The sequence below is a fragment of the Clytia hemisphaerica genome, unplaced genomic scaffold (genome assembly GCF_902728285.1).
Source record: "Clytia hemisphaerica strain Z4C2 unplaced genomic scaffold, Clytia hemisphaerica genome assembly, whole genome shotgun sequence".
In the NCBI taxonomy this organism is placed as follows: Eukaryota; Metazoa; Cnidaria; class Hydrozoa; order Leptothecata; family Clytiidae; genus Clytia; species Clytia hemisphaerica.
Window position 1 is genome coordinate 136,147 of NW_027104129.1, and position 12,663 is coordinate 148,809.

Genomic DNA, 12,663 nt, shown 5'->3' on the forward strand with positions numbered 1-12,663 from the left:
GAAATAAAAAGCTTGTTTTAAGATGTCGTTTTTATCTTTACACATAAAAGCTAAAAATATAAATTTAGGATAAAATATATACTGTTAAAATCTAGGATAAAATATGCTGCCGTTTTTAATGACATAAAAAAAAGAATGGTGTTAGCTAGCGGTACTCTCGAGAGAACAGGTACAGGCGAGAAATCAGAGCTAAAATAAGTAAACGTACAGGCTAAAATAGGGGCCTGCCACACTTTTCAAAATTTAAAACTTTGGAACTTTGATATGTTTTGATGAAAGCTCGAAGTCAAACGTTCGAGTTTATAGCAAATCGTTCAAATTTATATGTGTCACATTTCGAAATCTCCCACAACACGTTTAAATATAATTAATGGCCTTTCTGCACTCCTTGAATAAAAAATAACAATTTTTCAGCAATAATATTGGGTCAAAATAGATTAACGTACAGGAGGGAATAAACGTAAAGACGGGAAAATTCTTCAAAAAAAATTAGGCAACGTATAGACCCTAAGGTGCGTACAGCACGGGGGGGAGGGGATTTGACACGAAAAAAATAAACGTATACTTGTACGTTTATTAGGGACCCGAGACTATGTTGTTTGTAATATACAGTTTGTTACGAATGAAGTGCACTCTTTTTTATTTATAAGCATAAAGTTTATAAGCACAATGAGGCTGAAAATTGGGTAACAAATGTGCTAAGCATACTACCAAAGCTAAGAGTAAGAAATTTTGAACAACTTTAATTTCTTCCAGGGCACTTTCAAGTATACAATTCCTGTATTTTGATTACCATTTTCAATGATATGAAAAACTTTGGGCAATTTTTTTTATTTTGATTGGATTTGCATCCACTTAAAATTCGAAATTTTCATGAAGTCCCTCTTAAGCATAAATTTAGGCTGAAAATAAATTTCTCTAATCATATTGAGCCTTGACCCGGGGGGGGGGGTACTAGGGTTGGTGAATGAGGGGTATGTGCGGCCGGGACCTCCGAAAACCGACCCTTAGAGAGACCAAATTTTAGTGAAAAAGTGACCCTTAGAGAGACTTTTTCGAAAATTTTTCCCTGATTTTCAAAAATTTCCTACCCTTAGTGAGACTACTTTGAAATTTCCTGATTTTTGTAACCCTTAGAGAGACTTTGAAAGGTGAAAAACCCGACCCTTACCGTCCGCACATACCCAGCACCTATTTTTGCCTAAGTACCCCCCCCCCCCGGGCCTCGACCCAATTTTCCCGTATGCTTATAAATAAAAAAGAGTGTAATCAGATAATACTTCTAAAAATAAAACAAAATACGTTAAAAGCATACTAATTATTTCTCGCCCCAATGCGATTTAGTTTAAAGTTCGTGTATGCTTCCATAAATTTATCCAACTGACATTTAATTGCAGGGATAACCTTAGAGTCCCTGAAAATCGTGTAAGAGAGTAGGGAAAACGCCAGTTGCAATTGCGTGGGGTATTCAATGTCAAACAGATAGTAAAACCCTATCATTGTAATGATGGCTAATTCTAGGCGGCTCGACACACTTTCTGGAAAAGTGGCGAGCACTTTCCCATGCGCCAAAATTTGTGTCACAGTGTCACCATGGACTACGACTATTAAAGGATTGGAAGCCAACGACGATAGCTTTGCCTGGAAAATAAAACAAATACAAAGGATAAAGTAATGGTCGATGGTTTGACATATTTTCAGGTCACGTGGATTTTTAAATTTAAATACAGAATTTCTTTCATAAGAAAAATTTTCAGCTTGATTTTAAGGGCTTTAGCAATACATTTATAAAAAATGTGTACCGAAAGAACGTTTTTCCTACCTTACTGCCTAAAATTATGTCGATTTTCTTTCTTCCACTGTTTGTAATTTGATTAAGTTTATTCATGGTGAATTTGATCTTCTCATCTGTAAAAATAAACAGAAATTTAAATATATTTAATAACCCAAATTTTCCAAAAAGGTTTTTAGGGTCTTACTCTCATTTGCCAAAATTTATGCAAAAACATCCTCCCAGTAGAAAGGAAACTATAAAGGCCGGTGTTCACTTTCGTGCGAAGCGCGCAGCCATTGATTGGCTGTTGATGATGTAATGTTATCTTTGGTTGTCACAACTTTTTAATAGTTGTTGACAAAAGAGTCTTTATATGTTTTACGATGCTGCTTTCTGCGTCTTTGATATTTGAATTGAATTGATACGGTTAGAAAATTTATACGGCTTTGTAATTTTATTCCGTGGGGGCACTGGCCTTGACGAGCGACGGGACGTGCCACTGGAGGTTCAAAAATGGACCCTGTCAGATACTAATTTTTGTCAAGATCTTTGCCAATTTCCTTAATTTTTGGACCCTGTCAGAGTCAAAATATCGAAAATATCAACCCTGCCAGAGCCATATCTTGAAATTTTGTGATTTTGGGACCCTGTCAGAGATTTCGAAAGATTGAAGAAGAAGGGACCCTGGGTTAAGGCATTTATTTGTCTGTTCAAGAGCTTTGTATCTCCTAATAACTTTGATTTTCTTCTTGAAGATGACGGTTTAAAATTCAATGAAGCCATTTCTCCGAGAAATGAACTAGAGAGGCTTTCATTTTTTCTTTGTGTCGTCACTTGAATTTTGAGATAAGTTTTCGACACTACAGTCTATCAAACTGCTATCCAAATCAGATATCCCAGGACAGGCAGAAGAAGAAGGAATGATGAGAAATTCATCTAATTGAGCTGATCTTGATTTCTGACCTCTGATTGTAGGAACTGTATCAAATTTTCCCTTCATATCAAATGGCTTTTCTAGATATTCTTTTTTTAAAGTGCCACAGTCTATGTTTCTAGAATTTTTTTGCATATCTTTTTTAAGAGAGGTGAGGCTATAACGAATATCATCATCTATGATTTGGAGCTTGAAATATTGAGAGAAAACTTTGCCAAAATGTTTAAGTCTGTCTACTTGCACAAATCCAAAAAGTGGCTATTCAATAATTTTAGCTCTGGATCTATTAACTCTATATCACCATCAACTTGCCTAAAAAATTCAGCTTAGGCGAATGATAAAAAATGTTTTGTTTCCGGAATGCGGGTGAAGGAAAAAAGTTATCATGCGGCCGGCCGGAAAACAATTTTTTTTTGCTATTTTTGATAATTTATGGCTCATTGAAATAGAGTTTAAGAATAACTTTTATGTATATACACAGCATAAATTATGCCCTAAATTACAACAAGTACGGACTACTAACGAACGAAAGTTTGCGGCCGGGTCAGAAAAAAAAAGATTTTCACCCGGCCGGTTTCCGGAAACAAGAAATTTTTTTTGTTTCGCCTTATGATTCCTTTTTTTTCAAAATGTCATGCATACTTTTGTTACCATTAAGCTTACGCCTATCGAAAGCCTTTTTTTTATTAGAGAGCTTCTTACACCCATTTTCTTGCAAATCTACATTAATTATGCAACGCACAAACAAACAAACTTTTTCATTAACATCATTTTCATTTACTGCATGTGTATGGTATGTATTTCCTGACTTGTTGATACATCTGTCGGCGAGATACTGTTGAAGTTCAGCCACAGTCCATTTTTCAAAGTCCTCTTTAGTCATTGAATCAGATTCAGGTTTGATGGGCAAAACCTTGATACTTCCTGCTGCTGAAAATATCATATAATAAATATTTCTATTAGGCTAAAAAAGCTGCGATCTTCTTATTGATCAACTTACGGGGTATCGACCTTGAGAAGGGTTTCGATCCTACCCAGACCTTTCTCTTCCATTGCGATTAACAGCCGTCTCAGCTTCTTCTCCTGCTCTCCTTGTCTTTTGGCTCGCAGAACTAACTTCTTTTCAAGTATTATCTTCCCTGAAAGAAGAGAGCCAGCCTTGCCCAAAAGTTTCATACTAGTAATCACAACCTTGTCGTTCTCCTCGGCCGACTATGGGTCCTTTGGCACCTCCTTGCAGTTCCTTTTGTAAACTTGTACTGAAAATTAAAACAATTTAAACAATCATTAAAAACCTTAAATACAATAACACTCGTCGTCTTTCTCAAATAGTATCATTGAATGACAAAGAAAATCTAGTTTCAAACAGCAATACCAAGGCAAGCCTCTATTATTGAGCCAGTATTAAGTTAGGCTTAGAGTTAATTTTTTATTAAGGGGGGGGGGTTCCACCACAATGGTGTTCCTTCATTAATAGCTCAATGAAATAAAAAACTTTCTGGGTTTCATGACTTTTGAAAACCTTGCAAAATCTCAAAATCTTCGAATTGGAATAACTTTTTTCCAAATAACTTCAAATTTAAATAAGTTTTAATAAGAAGTTTAAAAATATACATCCAAAAGGTGTTGCGAAACAGAAAAATGAAATTAAAAGAAAATGAGTTTGGAAAATACAAAGTTACATGATTTTATTTTTTAAATAATAAAACTAAAGAAGACTGAATAAAAAAAGTACAAACATAATGTAGCTAACTATATTCACAACATTTTCATGTAAAAATTTTATTAGAAATGCGATTATGACCAAATTAATCCAAGTTCAATTTAGCAAAGCAATACACTTACAAGGTTTTTTCTTGGCTTTCTGCAAAGGTCTCTCAATCCTAGATGACTTTCAAACTCGTTAGATTATCATCCTAATGAAATACAAAGGAATAACATAAAGACAAAAAGACTAAAAAATTTTCTCGTATGATCTTACCAAGCATTGAATAAATCGATCAGCGAATCCCTCTTCCGACTATATAATTCGGATGTCTTCATCATTTTTAACATGATCAAGATATATTTCACGAAAGAGTTTTAGATGTTCGCATAATTTTGTTTCTTTTGATTCGACATACATTCCTCTTCCGACTGATTTACAAAATATCTCAAATTGTATTCGTTTACAAAGCCACCAGCCTTTTTACATGGAATACCACTCTTCTCTTTGAGCCAATTGGTTGCATATTTGTTGGGCTCGTCGTTGGCCTGGAATAGCTCCACGGCATCACTATGAGCAATGTTTGGTTTCAAATTAAAAAGCCGTTGTGCAAAGACCATACTTCCTTCCATCACCGTCGCTGTGTTTGCCACTCCTTGCCCAACAACATATCTTTGGTTACGGTTGTGCATTATATATCCATAGTGTTTTTTCTGTTCTTTAACCATTGCGATCCCTCCGCAGTTGTTTGAAGGGCAGTTCTATAAAAAAACAAATTGGATAATATTCTCATCATAGAAAAAAAGTTCATTAATTTCACACTTCATAAATATAAATAGGTACTAAGGTATTTTGCTTTTACTGTCGGGCGTCTGCGTTGCCGCTGTCTGGAAATACTGGATTGACATCTCCAAGAAGGCTTTTGAACGTGTTCATGCTCTAATGCTAGCTTGCGTTCCGTAGCCTGCTTGCCACGTTCGCGACCTTGTCTCGAGAACAACAAACGTTGCTCTAACTGTTCCGTTCGAATTTCTTCATGCCGTGCGGAATTCTTTTTAATGGCTTTTTCTTTCGGTTAGCCTCCATCGCGGCTTTACGGATGTTCACTTGTTCAGCTCGTCTTTTTGAATTCCGACTGAATGTGGGCCGTTCGTCTAGCTGTCTTCGACGGTTCTCCTCGTGACGATTTGCATAGATTTAAGGTTCGATCGAAGGGGTGGGAGCTTTTTCTCATAACGGGAGAATCGGCACGGATGACGGACTTCCGGAAATAAAATATCATCCACGGCTTGTAATGGGGCTGTTTGGCTGTGTGCGCCGCTCCACTGGTGAAAATTGGAACCTCCAATGATGTTGGACCTATCTTAATGAATGGCTTTAGGGTCGTTGACGATTGCTGGGTTGCGTTGGGAGGTTGATGACTGGCCTGTCACGCTTTTGACTTTTTGACCTTTTTGACAAGAGCCTAACTGATGCGTCACTTTCACACCTGGAATCTAAATATGAATTACTCGAGCATGAAGCATCGTTATCTTTGGAGTGTTGGCCAACGTCAACCTAAAAAGTGGAAGATTACTCGAAAAATATTAGAATTAAAAATGTATCTAGGGTACTTATAATGGTTTGCAAAATTAACATTTGAGATTGATCATTTAATTTTCAGCATGGAATTTGGTAGCTTACTGTGGAACCGTTCAGTATGTTTGTTTCAATGATTAATAAGCCTTCCAAGGTGTCAAATACAACTTCGTGGTCTGAAAAAAAGATAAATAAAATAAATTCAGATTGAAATTAATTTTGATTCGATTTTGAGGAGTTCATTTTATACTGCTATTAGCTGTCTAGTTCCATGAACACAATCAATCCAAAAATACAGTTAAAGTCGTTAAAAGTAAACTATTAGATCGTTCGATTCAGAAAAGAATGGAGTTGTGAATGCAATGGAATCTCCATAATTCGAACTTGCTATGAAAGGGCATGTAAATCTGTTCGAGTTTCAGAGGCTGATTTATAAAAGTTTTAACTGAAGAAGATAGAAAACGTGTTCGATTATGAGTTAAGCATACAGATTTTAGTTATTGGGAGATACTATTGTAGTTACTGTTCTTCTGCAATAAGCATCCTCTAACGAGTTCGTGTTTCTATTTCTATGTGTTTGAGCCATAAACAAGAAGCTTTCAATGGACAGCCCCGTCAGCACATTGAATTGACTACCTGATTTCCCTCGCATGGTATGGGCTGACCTGGGTAAAAGCTCGTTTACTTGCCAAGTGAACCGCTGAAAGTGGGAATCCATACAGTAGATACGCATTCGTAAGATCTTTTATCAGCACTGCAATCTTTTACCCACCTCTTACCATGGTTTACTCTGATCGACTAAACCATTCTGTCTGGGTTTTTGCGATAGAGGTGTAGGAAATACCAGAAATTCCCAGTCACATAGTATTCACGAAATAAAAGAAAAATCAATAGAAAATACTTGAAAAACTTCAACGTTGAACTCTTGCGCACCTGTACGCTTGATTTGAGTGCGCGGCCAATTTTTCCACTCTCTTTAGTGCACCAGGCCCAAACAAGACCATTTGCTTTCCAGGATCTTTCTGTAGATTCGTTTCGTGGTAATTGAAAATGAAATTTGGGTCAATGTCTTTTTATGGCGGTCGACGTAATTCAGACTAATTCTGTAAATAAAGCCAAACCCACCTTTTTCGAAATCATACATTGAAGAATATGCGACATCTTGATAAGCAAGACCTTTTGTTCTTTTGAACCGTTGTTTCCGAAACACTATACATTTCTCTTGATGCTCCTATATATGGAGCGTATACGAGAAAATCTTTTCTTCGTTCCTTATGTCGCGAGATCTACAATATAAGAATGAAATAATACCTTACAGAAAATTTTGTTTTTTACGGCTATTTTATTCATATTAATTATGAAACCATCTTGTCATCATTTGTTTGAGAATAATGAACAAAATTCTTAAATATCAACTTAAAGAAAAAGTGAATTGGGTACACGTAACGTTTGCCCGCTTTACAAACGTTTCGAAATTAAAAAAAAAACTCTCAAAAGCTTTTCTTACCAAGCTTTACTAGAAGAATAAGCACATGTTCTTCTTGACCATTCTCCTTTTTGGCGTCTATGATGACCCACCCCTGTGCGTCTGCACAATCCCCTATTTTGACATCCAACCCTCGGGGGAGGGGGTACTTAGGGAAAATGGATGCCAGGTCGTGAAATTTGATTAAGTGCAAGGCTTATTGACATGCCCAGCCGTAAATAAAAATACTCACCGGCTAATTTAGCTTTCAGGATCATTATTTCAGGCTCTTGCTCCCATTGCACTTCTCTACTTTTCACAGGTTTTTCTCATCCATATTTTGGTGTCCCGATTTTCTAGGACCGCCACAAGCTGCAATAGAACAGCTCTTCGTTTTCCAGGAATTTCTTTTTTTTCCCGAACAGATGATTTATTTCCAGTAGTGTCCTAATACACGACAGCTAGTTTTTTAATGAGAAATGGGTCACAGGAACAGATAATTCATGTGGCTTTGTTAGTGGCTGCTTTTGACTGGTGTTTTAACGTTTGATTGCCAGGTTAGAAATCCAATTGGTGACGGATGGTTGTTCCGTGCAGGAATACTTCAAATCCATGCTATGCTTTGTGGTTATCTTTAATAAATTTTACACTCATCCCATTTTCGAAAGCAGCATGCGAGGCGACCTTTTTTTCCGATGTGTTCTGAGAGAATGTTTCAGCTAGAAATTTTGATCTGTTCTGATAAGGTTTTCGAAAATTAATCAGCTAGAAATAATGATGTGTTTTGACGAGACAGGGGTATAATCAATGTCATCAAACCCCATCAACTCTTAAAATGTTTCTTTGGTTTCTGTCCACCTAATATGATAATTTGTCTAATTGTTATTTGGAGAATATGTTGATGTAGTTTAAGTGCCTTTAAGTGCCAACGTCGAGTATATTAGACATTGGCTTCGCCCTCCTGTAATACCAGCTTGAGTTAGAAATTGTCATTTTTGGCCTTCATGGTCAAGCAAAAAAAAATCAAAAGTGAGTCCTTCCAGTTAGATTTTAAGGCAAAAAGTTAAAAAATGCAAAAATTTGACAAAAATCCACTTTTTTGAGATTTTGACCGTTTTTGACCATTTTTGGCCCTGTTTTACTTTATTCTGCCCTCCAGCGAATTGATTTGAAGTTTTACCACTGGGCACCTTTCCGCAATTTAGCAGAGCTGGTCTAACAAGGGAATTTTTTGTTATCTCTGCTTCCCAAATTATCCCCGACTATCTAAAGATGAAATATTTATGATAACGATGGTTTGTTTAAATTTTTAGAAGATATTTTCCAATAGTATATTTAATAGAGACATTTTGGATAAAGACATTTTACTCAAATTTAAATTTTTTGTGATTTATACATGAATAGAAATATTTGTAGATTTATAACGAAAACAAATCATTGAATATTTATGAAGTTAGATACCTTACAAAATTCGACCTTTCAATTTGATGGTTCAATTTGTCAAATCGATCCTTCAATTTGACAAATCGACCCTTCAATTTGACAAATCGACCCTTCAATTTGACAAATCGACCCTTCAATTTGTCAATTTGACCCTTCAATTTGATGGTCGGCTTGTCAATTTGACAAATCGACCCTTCAATTTGATGGTCGGCTTGTCAATTTGACAAATCGACCCTTCAATTTCGCAATTTGATGGTCGGCTTGTCAATTTGACAAATCGACCCTTCAATTTGATGGTCGGCTTGTCAATTTGACAAATCGACCCTTCAATTTGACAAATCGACCCTTCAATTTGACAAATCGACTCTTCAATTTGACGCTAGTCCCAATCCCTCTTTCAAAGAGATTTAGTCTGTAAAATGAAAGATCCGTTCTGTGATTCGGGTCTGTGAATTGTTCTATTTTTCTCTTGCACCACGCGGGAAAAAATGATCAAGTACAAAAGGCATCATGCATAATGCATAATATACATAATACATAATAATAAAAAGGGTTAGGTATTATACATATTATATACGCGTTATGAATTATACATGTATTTTGTACCGGGAAAAAATGTGAAGTGCAAGACGAATGTTGGATTCCACACACTACGTCGAAGAACTGTCCATAAAATTAATCTTGTAAAAGTTGAAATGGAAAACTCAACAAAGGAAGATTACATTGGTTATATTGAAGGGAATAGCGCTATACTTATAGTAGGGGTCGGAGTTGCTGGTAGTTCCATGGTATACTCTGAAATACATGCTGATGTCAGCCCGAAAGCTGATTGGCTTAACCGACAGTTATACGTGGTTTGAGAGTATAGCTAAAACTTTGTTATGTTTTCAACAGTAAACGAAAGTGAATGAAAACAAAATGTAAACAAAAAGATTGCAAAGAAGTTTTCGAATAAATTCACAATAGAATGTCTTCACTTAAAAATAGAAACACTCGATTTCATTCAAAAGAAAAAGACATTCTTTTTTTCTTTCACTTTTATGTAAGTCTTTTTGTGTTGTTGTTGAACATTATAGTAAATTATATTCACTTTTTTGAATATATTTTTTGGAATAAAGTCACTTTTGGTTTTTGTTATGATCCAGCACTCCTAAATACTCCTCCGTATGGGTGTTTGTGCCAATGCTAGATCAGCATTTCATAAATATACCATGCGTCGTTCCCTTTAAAGTTACTTCAAAAGGCTAAAAATGAAGCTAAAAGAAAGAGTTCAGCTCCAACAGGTAAGAAGTTTCATGTATGGTGGAACACTTTACTACTATTTCCTGGCTGACAAAAACCTCAAAATAATGAGGCTATATACTCCATTTTGCTCCATTTTTTTAAACCAAGCAAGGTACTGGTGAACCTTTAAGGATTATGTGCATTAACTTTGCAAGTGTACATTAAACATATTCTAGATTTTCCATGGAAGGGGGATATTTCAATCTTTGTTTCATGATTTTGCAAAACTTTGCTGAGATGTTAGTCATGCGGCTGAGGTCGAAAAACGTTTCATTTCGTGATACATCTTTTAGATTACAAAAAAAACAACGGAAACTCACGAATTAGTATGTGTAGATTACAAATCAAAAAAGTTTCCACGATATTATCGTGCAAAAGTAACGAGTAATTGGCTATTTTTTGCGTTTCCAGGCAAAATTGCAATAAGGCCTGGAAATGATTTTTGGGGGGTCTTCAAATAAAAAAAAAACCCATATCACATGATAGAGCTCTTCAAACTGAGCAAAAAAGTGTATTATACCAAAGTCCCAACTTCTCTCTCTAGATCAAAATTTATTGGCCTATTTGTGGTGAAAAACTGATGGAAAACAGGTAATTTCCCCACAACCTGCATTAATTTATGCAAAATTAAACACCTTTTTGACCACAAATAGGCCCATAACTTTTGATCTAGAGAAGTTGGGACTTTGGTGTAATACACTTTTTTGCTCAGTTTGAAGGGCTCTATCATGTGATATGAGTTTTTTTTAATTTGAAGACCCCCCAAAAATCATGAATTTCCAGGCCTTGCAATTTTGCCTGGAAATGCAAAAAATAGCCAATTACTCGTTACTCACCCTCGACTCCATGGCTTATCTAACCCCCTTACGCTATTGATGATTCTGATGGACGCGTTGACGGGGGATATAAGCCCTGGTGCACTTTAAAAACGAAAGTACTTTTAGGCATGTACGCGAAACGTATGTCGATTAGCATAATCCCGCCATTTTACAAATTCCGAGAATTGGAAAAAATCAAAACAAGCTAAATATGTAATGAATGGCTGATGTAAATAGTAAATTTAAAAGTCAAAGACAGATTCTCAACATGAAGAAGTTGAAGTATGAAGAACTCTTGGCAAACCAATCAATTGACAAAATTGCGAAATGTAATTTAAATGAAACTTGATTGGCAGAGAAAGATACTACGAGACCTTGATAAGCAGTCTATCCCTGCACTGAGCGAACTGGAACTGCTTGTAAAACAATTTTTTACAGAAAGACAAATGGAAAATAGTTTAAAGATTCACTCGAAAAGACCCTCTGTGTCCACATATAATTGTTTTGCTTGAACTGATTTCCAACAGCAATCTTGCATGTTTCTTTATAATCTGATCACTCATGATGAATGACTGACTGATGTTTATACATTTTGACATCTATCTTGTCCATGACCATGGGCATCAGGAGTATGAAAAAGAAAAAAGCATACATCTCCAGTGATTGCTTGACTGGTAGTCGAAATGAACTGATCGGTGAAGAAGCTTTTTCAGAAAAACTTGAGACTACGTACAATACAAACTCACTGCAAAAATGTTCTGGTTATGGTTTATACAATTAAAAGCTTGGCAATTATGTGAACAATTCTAATCAACTGATGAATGTGTAAAGCAAGAAACTTCAAGTATTGAAAAAGAAATAAATCTGTTTCTTTAATGTTTACCATGAAACAATTCTTTAAACATATCCTATTACCAGACTGAAAATTTATTTATATTGACCGTAAATGTCAAAAAGTATACAAACTAGTATGGTACAGTGTGTATATTGGACTAAATTTGACAAAAAATGTTGAAGCTGGAAGTAGTTTTTTTATCGGGATAAAATTTATGCAAACATATAACAAATCTGTCATCTAGATTATCAATTATGACATGTTAGACTTTTTTGGATTTCAGTTGAATTTATTCTGACCTAAAGATTATGTTTCACTGTCGTCATCATGTTCTGATTTGCTACATAACAAAAATTTTTGGAAAGTTTTCCATAGAGTCTTCAGTTTTTAACCTATTTTGAGGATAAAATCAAATAGGAATACAGTCTAAAGTAACATTGACAGATTTTTTTTCATAAGCTGTATTAAAAAGTGTCAAATTTTATTATTTTATAGATGAATATTTCTGGACATTGTTTCAAAAGATAGCAATCAACTACATTTTGGTCAAAATTCCAGAATAGAACTTTAAGATTATATGTCTTTTCAGTTCAAGTTCTGTTATTTTGATACAAAATGGTTGAGAAATTTACTACAAAAAATTGAATACATATCTCTGCTTTTTTTTTGTAAATGTCACATTTTCTTTGGAGCAAAGCTGTTTCATTATAAAGCATCTGATACTTTGAAGCTGAAAGGACTGATAAAACAAGATTAATTTTTGGAACTTTTTCAATCAAAAATTAGGAACCATTAAAGGCAAAAATAAAATTTGGAATTATTGTACT